Genomic DNA, 14,570 nt, shown 5'->3' on the forward strand with positions numbered 1-14,570 from the left:
TTTAGGTATTAAAAGGAGAACTTGAGTTTTACCCGAGACCTAATTTTTCCTCACCTTTCTCTCCCGACGGCGCTGTTCCTCTCCTCGGGCGAAAACGCAGCGGCGTTAGGGCTTCGATCCGGCGGCCGACGAGCACCTTTCTTCGAGAGCTCTTCACACATTCGTGACCGGCTCGTCGAGGGGAGCACGCAGACACGAAGAGATCGAAGAATTTCAAGTCTCTGCAAGCCCTAGAAGCCGATCTCGGCTGTAAGTCCAAGAAATCCAATGTGAGTTGCTTCTCACCTGCAGTAGGAGTTGCTCCGAGCTTCGATTTTCTTTCCTTGCTTCCAGATTTCACAGTGCCGAGTAGAAATACATGCTAGGGATTCTTCCTTGCTTCCGAGATTTGTTTTCTTCGTGTTATTTCTGCCGTAGCATTCTATAGCATGCTTAGAGAATTCTATATGAGATTCGCTTACTTCTTTTTAATGTGGCAGTAGCTTACTTTAAGAATTGAATGCATAGAGGTGTTCTGTGAACAACTCTTTGTTCATTCGTTTAAGGATTTTGGTTTAGGTGTTCTTGTGATTAGAACTGCCAAGAGTTTTCAAGGCTTAGAGGTGTTCGGTTTGGGAAATATAGCACTCCCTGTTGGTGCCATTAGTTCCTTGATTATGATATTGGTTCATGCTGTTAGTTTAAATTTATGCTATTACAGAATTGAAGCTCTTTATACCGGGTAGATTAGAGCATCTCTTGCATGGAATTTCTGTTTTGAATTCTTGTTAAACCGATACTATAGTTGTCTTTTAAGCGTGCCTTTAGTTCTTAAATGTAGTACCCATGTAAGTCTAGTTGCTGCCATAAATTCCAGCAAAAAGGGATTTCCTTTGCCATGTTTTTACAGCATGATAGAAAGTGTAAAGTTGCATTCTTTTGCCCTATTTTTATAGCATGATTAGTAAGCTTAAAGTTACTTTCTTTTGCTCTTATCACAGCATGTTTAGAAAGATCAAATTAGCTTTCTTTTGCTCTTATCACAGCATGTTTAGAAAGTCGAAGTTGCTTTTCTTTGCTCTATTTTTACAGCATGATTAGTAAGCTTAAAGTTGCTTTCTTTGCTCTATTTTATAGCATGATTAGTAAGCTTAAAGTTGCTTTCTTTAGCTCTATTTTATAGCATGATTAGTAAGCTCAAAGTTATTTCCATTTGCTATTTTAACAAGCATGAACAGTCATGTATTCTAATGGAAAAATAAGAATCCTATTAAATACTTTTAGAAGTATTAACAAGTAAAAGGAAGATAAAGAAAAGAAAGGGAAAAGGCTAAGGCCTTAAGTAAAATCCTGAATTCAAGACTTTAGGGATTTTGGCACACAAGGTGCTTATTAAATGCCAAGGCATTTTATTATAAGAAGTATTTAAAGATAAAAAGTATTTTACTTTTAAATGGCATGTACCGGACACAAGACCCAAGGGATGGGCTCCAAGTTGCCCCTAGGCACATGGCCTAGAAGGGATGGGCTCCAAGTTGCCCCTAGGCACATGGCCTAGAAGTATCTTAGTAGTTTCGGGATTAGCTACCTCGATTCTTACTAAGAATGCGCGCAAAGTGGTACAATGCCGGGCCCAAAAGAAGTTTATTATCTATTTTGAAGTATATATATATACATATATATATAAGCTTTTAGAACAAAAGAAATAAACTTAATTTAAGTTCAGAAATCAGCAAGATAGTTCTTTTGTTTCAATTTCAGCAAGTTAACTGTCTTAGTTTTATTTCAGCAAGATAGTCATTTCTATCTCTAAAAATTCAGCAAGTTAGTTCTTTTATATTAGCATGCCATTGAGACTTTCTACTGCTATTTATGAGCATGACTAGCTTCACATGTTAGTATTTCAGTTAGTTATACTTACTTGCTGTTCTTAGTAAGCATGCAGTAGTAGTTTCAATTGTTTCCTTGCTACTAGATTATTCAGCATGTTTAGCTTTACATGTTTAGTAGCTTTACATGTTTATCTTTACATGTTTAGTAGTTTTACATGTTTAGCAGTTTTACATGTTTAGTATGCTTCTTTTATTGGTTTATGAGCATGATGAACTACAGATGTTTAGTATTTCAGTTAGCATGATTTCTTTGCTATATATGAGCATGAGTAGTTTTATATGTTAGCATTTAGTTTTAGCATGTTTTTATTTATATACATGCATATCGAGTTTTTGTGAGTAGATAGCGCTCACTAAGCTTTATGCTTATAGACTGCACTTCCTCCTACTGCAGATAAAGGAAAGGAAAAGATTTAGCAAGGAAGGCGACAAGGTGATGGTGATGAAGGTGTGTGATGGATGGACTATGGAGAGATCCAGAATGAGCTGGCAACTTGCCAAGACTTTTCTGTTTAGTTATTTTAGTTCTCTTTTAATGCTATGATGAAGTTGAGATTGTAATTGAGTCTATTCCGCACTTGTAGTTTGGTATGTCTTATCGTTGGAGTTCTATTTGTTTACTATTGCTAGAATAGTTTGCTTTTAGTTATTGTGATATTATTACTGCGTGGTTGTGAAGTACTTATACCAGCCGCATGTGGCTGATGGTTTATTATTTGTTTGTATTATGGGAAATGGTCACCGGTACAGGGGTGATTCTGCCGAAATTTTTCGGTAGGGTTTTCCTAGAGATTTTTAATAAACTGGTTAAGTAGAGTTAGTAGATAAGTAACGGTCACTCTTAGAGAGTAGTAGTAGTAGTAAGAAGGGTGGTCGTTACAGGTGAGTCACAAGGAGCTCATTAAAGTAACCATGCCTTCGAGGTTTTCCAAATAGTCCTACCCATTGAACTTAATACCAATCCTTGGTCTAACTAGTCAGGATCCATTTAGGGGTAGCTTCGGTCAGTTCCACTTGGCCAAATGCACCAGGTCGAAGCCATATCTTCCTAGACATGCGATGCCCAAGCTTCCCTAACGTACTATCATCCAAAAATTTCACCAGTACTGTGGTTCAAGTTAACCTTAGTCCGTTTTAATCTAACCTTAATTACCCTGCCGGGTAATCTACTCTTGTTTTACCCATTTCGGGTAGATTAGGTTCAGTTACCCTGCCGGGTAGTTTAGTTGGGGGTGCCAGCGAGTCTGGATCCCTCATCTTTATTTTGAGTTTTACTTTCGAATTTTGAATTTAATTTTTAATTTTGAATTTTGAATTTAATTTAATTTTAATTTTGAATTTAAATTTAATTTAATTTTAATTTCGAGTTTTTAATTTAATTTAATTTTAATTTTGAATTTAAATTTAATTTAATTTTAATTTCAAATTTTAAATTTAATTTAATTTTAATTTCGAGTTTTTAATTTAATTTAATTTTAATTTTGAATTTAAATTTAATTTAATTTTAATTTCAAATTTTAAATTTAATTTAATTTTAATTTCAAATTTTAATTTAATTTAATTTTAATTTTGAATTTAAATTTTAAATTCTTAGGATTGTTTTTCTTTTTGCTCCCCCTGGATCATGGCCTCGATATAGTCTATCGAGGTAGTATATTTGATCCTTTGGAACCCAGTATTGTCCAAGTCCAACTTGATTAACCAAGTTAGACTTGGAGACCCATGCTTGGACTGTTTTATTACTTTGTTTGTTTATTAATGATATATAAGATTTATATTTACTTTTGTAACCCAGCCCAGTTCTGTTGTAGATGGCTCTTTGTGTCCCAAGAATCAAGTCCAAATTCTTGGAGCCCAAAGTAAACCGTTCTAAGGTATTTTCTAAATCTTTAACCCGATTTGTTAGACTTGAATTTTCTTCCTCAAGTTTTTGAACTTGAGTTGGAAATTCAGTCTGACTCTGGTCAGGTAAGGGTTTGGTGTTAGCCACTTCTTTAAGGACACTTACTTCCTTTAGAAGTGACTTAACCTTCAGGTTTGACTTAGCTAATTTGCGCAATAAATAGCTAACTAAAATGTTCAACCGGGAGATACTTACAGCGTGGTCTGGTCCTTCGGAAACGGATACGGATCCGTGGCTTTGCTCGGACTCTGCCTCAGACTCGCTCTCGCATCCGGATTCGACGACTTGGTCCCGGGCCATTAATGCAAGTAGACTCGTTTGTTCGAGCTCGTCGTCGTCGTCCTCCGATGAAGATTCGTCCCATGTTGCCTTAAGGACCTTTTTCCTTCTTTGCTTTTTGACCTCCTTCAGGTTAGGGCAGTTGGTTTTGATGTGCCCTTTTTGGTTACACCCGTAGCATGTAACTTCAAACTTCATCTTTGTATTTTGTGGGCCTTCCTTTGATTTTACCGCCTTCTTCAGATCTCTTTTGTCGAATCCTTTCGTCTTGTAGAGCTTCTTCACGAGGTTTACCAGCTCGGTTGTAATGTCACCTTCTTCATCCTCAGAGTCTGGTTCAGCTTCCGATCTGGTTCGGTTCTCCGTCGTGGTTCGGCTTGTACCTGCAACCAACGCAATACCTTTCTCGGTTGGCTGTGCATTAGTCTGCTCATGAAGTTCAAATTCACTAAAAAGTTCATCTAGTTTTAAAGAGGATAGATCCTTGGAAACTTTGTAGGCATCTACCATTGATGCCCACAATGTATTCCTTGGAAACGAGTTTAGGGCATACCTTATTACGTCCCGATTTTCTATCTTCTGGCCAATTCCGTGAAGAGAGTTAAGGATGTCTTGTATTCTTGCGTGAAGAGAACTCGCCGTTTCGCCTTCCTGCATTTTTAGATTATATAATTTATTAAGTAAAAGATCTCTTTTACTTACCTTGGTGTCATCAGTGCCTTCGTGGAGTTCGATGAGCTTTTCCCAGAGCTCCTTTGCAGAGGCAAACGGGCCAACTCTGTTGAGTTCTTCCTTGGTAAGACCACACTGAAGGGTGCAGGTAGCTTTGGCGTCGGCTTCTACTTTTTTTATTATAGGAGCGTCCCACTTCTCGCAGGGTGTGGTTTTGCCGTCGTCATCGACTGGCAGTTTCAGTCCTGTCTTTATGATCATCCATGTTTCAAATTGTATCTTTAGATACGTTTCCATTCTTCCCTTCCAGTAGCCAAAATCCTCTCCGGAGAATAGCGGGGGGCGTACAGTGCTGAAACCCTCTTGTTGGGCCATTTATAATATGTAACAACAAAGAAAGACAGAATATGTTCCAAGACTAAGTCTTGGATTAGTAGTGCTGGAATAAGGAATAATAAAGACGAACTCGAGTGGTGTTGCACCTACTTCGAGCAAAAGTCGATTCGAGGGAAACAAAAAATTAGAATATAGCTATAAGGCTAAATTCTAATTCGACTCCGAAAACAAAAAAACTGCGAAAAATTTGTTTTGAAAGGTGGTTGCACCAATTCAAAACGACTCTGATACCAATTGTTGGATCGAGATCGCGCTAGAGGGGGGGTGAATAGCGCTCGCGGCTATTTTGTTCGACTATCGGAATTGTAAAACTTCCGTAGAGTAATTAAAGCAGCGGAATAAAAGAAACAAACACAAGAACACAGTCGTTTACTTCGTTCGGAGCCTAGGTCGACTCCTACTCGAAGGCCCGCGATCCTTGATCGCTTTCCGTGGGCAACAACTATAATTTCGTATGGATATTACAGATGAATTACAAGATGTAACTATAATTAAAATTATACCGACAACAGTAGTAGAAAGGAAATCTGAGCTCCGGGTCGTCGGAATATTGCAACAGCACTTCGGAAGCAGCACTAGAGCGGACCACAGCAGAATGGAAGCTTGTGAATTGTTGTTCAGAGCTGCTGGTCGAGACCGGGTGTCAAGAGTTTGCTGACGTGGCCACCATGTTGAATCGCTTCGGCAACAAGTCGTGGATGTGGTCGAACTTTCCAAGCGCCTAAATTCTATCCAGGCGCCTCGAACTCCAGCCCTTGAACTCCATCCAGGCGCCTGGAAACAGTCTAACTAAGAAGTTGACCATTTTCTCATCCAATCACTTTCGTGATACTCCAGTTGTCCAGAGTTGAAACTCACCTGAACTCAACTCCGATCTTCTCATCGAGCAGGCTTCCTCTCTTGGTTCTCATCCCTCAAACACTCTGTGCATCCTTCTTACTCCACCAGCGTACTCTTCCATAGCTCATCATCCTTCAGATTTACCAAGCCAGTCAACTCGCGTTTCGTGTCATCCTTCTTGCTCGCTGTATCTTCCACTCAACTTCGCATCTCCGGCCATTTGGTTTGCGACACCGGGACTTTCCACCTAGGGTTACCACCCCTAGGACTTTGGCCATCGACTTCTCGCATAGGGTTACCACCCCCTATGACCTAGGGTTACCACCCCCTAGGGTTTTACCTTGCCTAACAACAGTTAGGACTTTCCTGAAACACTCAGCAAAAGCTGTCAGATAACAACGCACCTTAACTTTGAATCCTTTGCCATTATCAAAACTTAGGTTCGATCGTCGGATGCTTCCCGCACCAACATTCCTTGTACTGCAGATAAAGGCAAGGAATGGATCAGTTAAGGGGAGCAGCAGGAAAGGCGATGAAGATGTGTGTGGAAGTGCTGGTGGATAGATCTATTTATGCTTTTGGGTTATCTAAGTTATGCATGTGAACAATGTTGGACCTATGCTTATGATAATATTCAGCTAGTATGATATCCTACTCATGTTATGTTGGTACGTTTGATTTCACATGCCATGTTAAGTGAACTAGATGCATATGGTAGATGTCAAAAAAAAAATAATAATAATAAGTCTTCCGCTGCCATGAATCCATATGCATTAGTAAATGATGTCTATGTTAAGTGACGTCCGTCCCTCTAGGGTAGCCTTAGGGGTACCTGGAAGGGCGGGCGTTACATAAATAGACCATGTTGACTTGTTTTTGAAATAAGTCTGGTGTGAGTGTGACATAGTCTCCTGTGCCATAGCTCAGTTTCCTCTTGTTGTGTCAGGAGACACTTGGTTGAGAATGTTGATAGGTTTATTGTGTATACATTATTTCTTCTTATGCCTTTAAGTATAATTTCAGGGTTATAAGCATTTTTAATTGTACACCCAGATTTGGTAAAGTTAACTAAGTACCCACTATCACATAATTGGCTAATGCTGAGTAAATTAAAGTTAAAATTTTTGACTAATAAGACTTTTCGAATAATAAAGTGTGAGTTGAGTTCGATGTTACCTTTTCTGATTACCTTAAGTTTACCGTCGTTGCCTAATGCAACTGAGCCTAGATTTTTGAACTTGAGCTTTATGAACTTCAATCTGTCTCCAGTCATGTGTCTGGAGCATCCACTATCCAACATCCATTGATCCAATTCCTACACATAAAGTATCTGAATTGGTATCATTTTGATGAAAAGATAGTTTGATTGAAGTTAGCTCCATTAATGTGAGATGATGGGTTTAATCGAATTGGATTTAAGTTTTTTAAAGATTTTTAAATAGTTTTTTAAAATATTTTTTAAAAAAGTTTTAAGAAATTTTTAAATAAGTTTTAAAAAATTTTAAATAAGTTTTAAAAAAAAAATTAAATAAGTTTTAAAAAAAATTTAAATAAGTTTTAAAAAAAATTTAAATAAGTTTTTAAAAAAATTTAAATAAGTTTTTTTATAAAAAAATTAACTAAGTTTTTAAAGATTTTTAAATAAGTTTTAAAAGAAGTTTTTAAAAGATTTTTAAAAAAGTTTTAAAAGATTTTTAAATAAGTTTTTAAAAAAATTTTAAATAAGTTTAAAACATTTTTAAAGATTTTTAAATAAGTTTAAAAGAAGTTTTTAAAAGATTTTTAAATAAGTTTTTAAAGTTTTTAAAAGATTTTTAAATAAGTTTTTAAAAGATTTTTAAATAAGTTTTTAAAAGATTTTTAATAAGTTTTAAATATTTTTAAATAAGTTTTTAAAGGTTTTTAAATAAGTTTTTAAAGATTTTTAAATAAGTTTTAAAAGATTTTTTTAAATAAGTTTTTAAAATATTTTAAAATAAGTTTTAAAAGATTTTTAAATAAGTTTTTAAAAGATTTTTAAATAAGATTTTTTAAATAAGTTTTTAAAAGATTTTTAAATAAGTTTTTAAACGATTTTTTAAATAAGTTTTAAAAAGATTTTTAAATAATTTTTAAAATATTTTTTAAATAAGTTTTAAAAGATTTTTTAAATAATTTTTTAAAATATTTTTAAATAAGTTTTAAAAGATTTTTTAAATAAGTTTTTAAATATTTTTTTAAAATGTTTTTAAATAAGTTTTTAAAAGATTTTTTAATAAGTTTTTAAAAGATTTTTTAAATAAGTTTTAATTTTTTTTAAAAATAAGTTTTTAAAAGAATTTTTAAATAAATTTAATTCAATTAATTTAATTTGTTTTTAATCATCTCATCCGATCTAGATTTTTCAATCAAGGGATCCTATAGTTTTGTGAGATGTAATAGATTCAATTATAGGGTTTGGTTTAACTTTATGTTAGATTCAGGTTTAGCTTTAGGCTCAACAAATTGACATTCTTTGGATAAACTTCTGGGGTATGTTGAGTCACTTGGACATCATTAAAGAAACCATGCCTTCGAGGTTTTCCAAACAGTCCTATCCACTAAACTTAGTACAAAACCTTGGTCTAACTAGTTAGGATCCATAAAGGGTAGCTTCGATCAGTTCTACTTAGCCAAATGCACCAGGTCGAAGCCATATCTTCCTAGACATTCATAGACTAAGCTTCCCTAACGTACTATCATCCAATACTTCACCAGTACCGTGGGTCAAGTTAAACTTAGCCCTTTTATTCTAGTCCTAATTACCCTGCCGGGCAGGTTACGTTTGGTTACATTGTATGGTAGATTCATTTTGGAGGTGCCAGCTATTCCGGAGCCTCCATTAATTTTCCTTTTAAATTTATTTGTTAATATAATTTATTAAGATAACGTTAACTTAATTAGTTATTTACTTGTTAGGATAAACTTTATTTACTTATTTAATTGTTTATTTGTTAAGACAATTTCTATTTATTTATTTATTTGTTAAAATGACTTTTCTTTTTGCTCTCCCTGGATCATAGCCTCGATAAAGTTTATCAAGGTAATGTACTTGATCCTTGGGGACTCAATATTGACCAAGTCCAACTTGATTAACTAAGTTGGACTTGGGTACCCATGCTTGGATTGTTTTACTATTTGATCTATTAACTAAGGTTTGATAGGATCGATATTTCTTTTTGGTCTTAAAACCTAATCCAGATTTATTGTAAATGGTTATTTGTGTCCCAAGAATTAGGTCAAGATTCTTGGAGCCTAAAGAAAACCGTTCCAACATTTTCTTCAAATCCTTAACCTGAGTTTTCAGGCTGGAGTTTTCTTTCTCAAGCTTTTGGACTTGAGTTGAGTTTCCAGTCTGAACTGGGTCAGGCAAGGATTCAAATGTAACAACCCACCCTTCTTACTACTACTCTCTAAGGGCGACCGTTACCTAACTTCTACTCTACTTACTAGTGTCACTTATGCTATTATTAGCGACACTTAGATTTATCACGGTTCAGAGAAATCCCTACCGAAAAATTTCGACAGAGTCTCCCCTGTACCGGTGACCAAATCTATAATACACAATATATATATACACAGCCACATGCGGCTGGATCACAATTTATTCACAACCACACAGTAATAAATCATATCATAATCAAAAACTAATCTAGCAACATGAACTAAACTCAATCTCCCAGAATGAAGCATAATAAGCTACAATGCACATCAAACTCAATCATAACTCATAATTTCATAACAGAAATAAGGAAAATGAACTAGACATAAACTCTAACTAAATAAGTCTTGCTAGTCCCCTCTGGACCTCTCCATAGTTCAGTCACCACACACATCCATCATCACCACCACCCTGTCGCCTCCCTTCATATCTTAGCTTTTCCTTTATCTGCAGTAGGAGGAAAAAGAAAAGTATCTATAAGCGAAAACGCTTAGTAAGTACTAATCTATCTCACAAAACTCGAAATGCATAAACGAAATGCATAAGTACTGAAACTGAAATAATAAAACTATCTGTATGTGCTCATGGTATACAGAAAACGAACTAGATACAAATCATACTCAGTATCAAGCAGGATAACAAGAAACTAACAATGTAAACTTAGAATCAAAGAAACTAACCATTCTTATTTATTCTAAGCTTGGAACTTATTTCATTTCTTGTATCCTTGTGTTAGAAATTAATCTTTTAATTTCTATCCTTTACTTTCTTCTTCTTTCTTTCTTTCTTCCTTCTTACTTTTCTTTCTTTCTTTACTTTTCTTTCTTTCTTTACTTTTCTTTACTTTTCTTTCTTTCTTTACTTTTCTTTACTTTGGGCCCAGGCTTAGTACCATCTCATGCGCGTTCCCTAATAGGTTGGGGTTGCGAGCCACCAATCCTAAAAGAGCAGACCTCGGTCTACCAGGGCCAAGACCTCGGAAATGGTCACCTGGATTTGTTTAACGACAAGCTCTTGGATGTCGGGTACTAGCCTCTTGCTTGACTTACTTGTTATCTTTCTTATTCTTTTATCTTCCTTATTATCTTTTATTAAAGATTGTGTGAGTCCTTTAAATATACTTAACAAGTATGGGTGTATAATCAACTAACCATGCTATATAACAGAATAAAACAAGTAACTTAAAGCTTACTGATCATGCTATAAGCTAAACTAAAGAAAACAATTTAAAGCCTTTGAATCATACGATGAAAACATGGCAAAGGATGCTATTTTAGTGCTTCTAAACATGCTGTAAAATCAAGTATGGAATGATTCTAATCATGCTATAAATAAAGCAAAAAGGAAGCTAACTTTGGGCTTTCTAAGTATGCTGTAATAAAAGCAATATATGTAACTCTACACTTTCTATCATGCTGTAGAAACAGAGCATGGAATGCTACTTTAAGGGCTTCTAAACCTGCTATTAAAACATGACAAAGAATACTACTTTAAGGCCTTTAAACATGCTATACAAAATAAGGTAACATACTACTTTAAACTTCTTAAACATGCTATAAACGAAGCGTAAAGGAAACTAATTTCTTGGCCTTCTAAACATGTTGTGATAAGAGCAAAGAAACTAATCTAATCTTACTAATCATACTACAAAATGGAGCAATAGAAAACTAATTTGATCTTGTTAATCATGCTACAAAATAAAGCAAAAGATAGCTAATTTGAACTTCCTAAACATGCTATAAAATAAAGCAAATAAAAGCTACCTATGTTCCACTAATAGCATTGAAGGATATACTCGGGCACATGGAATCAAATAGAAGCTACTGTGTTCAAATAATGGAACTTAAAAGTTGTACACACACAGTAATAACAATTAAAAGCTACTGTTAAGGAACCACACACTAGAATTTGGCTACTATACTACTGTAAGCTAACATCTAGTACACAGAATCATAGATCATGAAATACTACATCATTAGCAAAGACCTGGATCATAAAGAAAAATGGCACTGCAGCCCTAATTGATCAAGCTCAGTACAGCAAGCCTTAACACAGCAAGGGAAAACAAAATCCAAAACTAAGGAACAAAGCTTGCTGAATTGTAACCTAATAAATCAAGCTTACTTATTATCAGAATTAAGAAGCCTAACTACTTGCCAAACCCATGGAAACCTATTCCAACCGAAACCCCTTCTTTCCTCTTTGATTCACGGCAGCAAACACAACCAACCGACTGTACATATAATCCGAAAGCAGAGAAAGCAAGGAAACTCATGCAAGCTTCGGAAACAAGAAGAACTACTTATCCAAGACTCACCGCAGAAATCATCCAATAGGGAAACTCACGGCAGATTCAAATCAAGGAGAACTTCAATCCGAAAACAAGAAAACGAAACCCTAATTTCGGAGCAACTCCTACCACAGGTGAGTAGTACTTACCCTTGCTCTTAGAACTTACAACCAGAGAAGAAAAGAGGCTTCTAGGGTTCGGACGAGACTCAAAATCGCAGCGCCTTCTTCACGTCTACGTGCTCTCCACGTCAAGAAGATCACGAGAATGTGAAGGATTCTCGAAGACAACCCTCTGCCGACCGCCGGAGAAGAAACTAGGGTTTCTGCGGTTTCGCCCGAGAAGAAACGGCGCACGCGAGGAGGAAAAGGAGAGGTTTCGGGATTTTGGTTCGGGAGAAACTTAAGCCTTCTTTTAAATCTAGGGTTTTCCATTATAACTATACTTTATATCCAATTCTCTCCATATTAGGTTGACAAAGTTCGTGTAGCTCAGCTGGTTTGGGCCGGTTTTGCTTAAAGCCCAGCTCATGGGTTCGAATCCCAGCCGCGCACTTTTATTCCCCTTTTATTCAAAACGCTCTAACTATAGCTTAAATATATTCCACCTCCTATATAATTAACAAAAACTCGCTGGCTCAGCTGGTCAAGCTGCGTCCGGTTGGGTCGTGTCTGACCCCAGGTCACGGGTTCGAGACCTAGCTTCAACACATTTATTTATCAAACTTTCTTTCTTTTTGTAAACATACTAAATGACCTCCAAAAATTACATAAAAATACTCTAAAAATTTCTAAAAATCTCTAGAATATTTTAAAAGTATTTCCAAATATTTTTATGGACATTTGGAACTCGAAATAGGGGAAAATTGGGTTGTTACAATCCCCCATACCTTATAAAAAGTTCGTCCTCGAACTTAGAATAGCTCTGGATACTTCTGTCTCATACTGTCCTCCCGCTCCCAAGTGATTTCCTCGTGCTTCTGGTTCTGCCAGACGACCTTCACTAGTGGTACTTCTTTATTTCTCAATCTTTTGACTGCTCTGTCCACTATCTGTGTAGGTCTGCTCTCATAACTAAGATCCTCTTGGATCTGCATTGACTGAGGCTGAATCACTTGGCTCGGGTCATGCAGACACTTCTTTAGCATAGAGACATGAAACACATTGTGTATTGCTGACAGGTCTTGTGGTAAGTCCAGCCTGTAAGCTACTTTCCCAATCCTCTCTATGATCAGGTAAGGTCCTACATAGCGAGGACTTAATTTGCCCTTCTTGCCAAATCTCATCACTCCTTTCATAGGAGCGACCTTGAGGAAAACTGAATCTCCTACTTGGAATTCCAATGGCCTACGGCGTGTGTCAGCATAACTCTTCTGTCTGCTCTGGGCAGTCTCAATTCTCTGTCTAATTTTCTGGATTGCTCGAGTAGTCTCGTCTATCAGCTCTGTCTGAATACCCAGCTCTACTTCCATTTCTTTTCTCTCTCCTGCTTCTTGCCAGCATATGGGTGATCTGCATTTTCTGCCATATAGTGCCTCATAAGGTGCCATCTTGATGGTTAGGAAATGAGTAGACTTGGTCAATCGATCTACTATTACCCATATCGCGTCATATCCATTGGTGGTTCTTGGAAGACCTGTTATGAAGTCCATGGATATATCTTCCCATTTCCATTATGGTATTGGAAGAGGCTGAAGAACTCCTCCTGGTCTCTGGTGTTCTGCTTTGACTCTCTGGCATGTCAAGCAGGTACTGACATACTTAGCTACATCTCTTTTGAGTCCTGACCACCAAAACCTCTGTTTCACATCTTGGTACATCTTGGAAGAACCAGGATGCATGGAATATGGTGTACTGTGAGCTTCCTCTAAGATCTTCTTTCTCAGTTCCTCATCATTGGGCACGCAAATGCGACTCCCCTGATAAAGAATTCCGCTGTCTGTTACTCTAAACTCTGAGCTGTTTTCTTTCTGTATCCCCTGCTTGATCTTCTGGATATCCGGATCTTCACTTTGCTTTCTCTGTATCTCCACAAGCAATGTGGACTCTAAGGTCAATGCAGAGAGCTGTCCTTCGATAATTTCAAGTCCAAAATCTGACAACTCCTTCTGCAGTGGCAGGGCTAGTGATGACAAAGACATCAGTGATGCACTAGATTTTCTGCTGAGTGCATCTGCCACTTTGTTAGCTTTGCCTGGGTGGTAGAGAATTTCACAGTCGTAATCCTTGACCAACTCCAGCCACCTACGCTGTCTCATGTTTAAGTCCTTCTGAGTGAAGAAGTACTTAAGACTCTGATGATCTGTGAAAATTCTACACTGGACTCCATACAAATAATGTCGCCAGAGTTTAAGTGCAAAAACTACAGCTGCCAGCTCGAGATCATGAGTAGGGTAGTTCTTCTCATAGTCTTTGAGTTGTCTGGAAGCATAAGCTATGACATTTCCTTCTTGCATGGGTACAGCTCCTAAACCCATCTTGGAAGCATCGCTGTAGATGTCGAAACTCTTGTCGCTCTGTGGAACAGTCAGAATGGGAGCACTGATCAATCTCTTCTTTAGCTCTTGGAAGCTCTGCTCACATTTATCTGACCTTTCGAAGCTTTTGTTCTTTCTGGTGAGGGCTGTTAGCGGAGAAGCTATTTTGGAAAAGTCCTCCACGAACTTCCTATAGTACCCAGCTAAACCAAGGAAGCTTCTGATCTCTCTGACGTTCTTGGGTCTACTCCAGTTGTTGACCGCTTCCACTTTGGCTGGATCCACTTGAATACCTTCTTTAGAGATAATGTGACCTAAAAACGCCACCTGATTTAACCAGAACTCGCACTTTGAGAATTTAGCATAAAGCTGCTTCTGCTGAA

This window comes from Zingiber officinale, chromosome 3A (assembly GCF_018446385.1).
Source record: "Zingiber officinale cultivar Zhangliang chromosome 3A, Zo_v1.1, whole genome shotgun sequence".
NCBI classification, from domain to species: domain Eukaryota; kingdom Viridiplantae; phylum Streptophyta; class Magnoliopsida; order Zingiberales; family Zingiberaceae; genus Zingiber; species Zingiber officinale.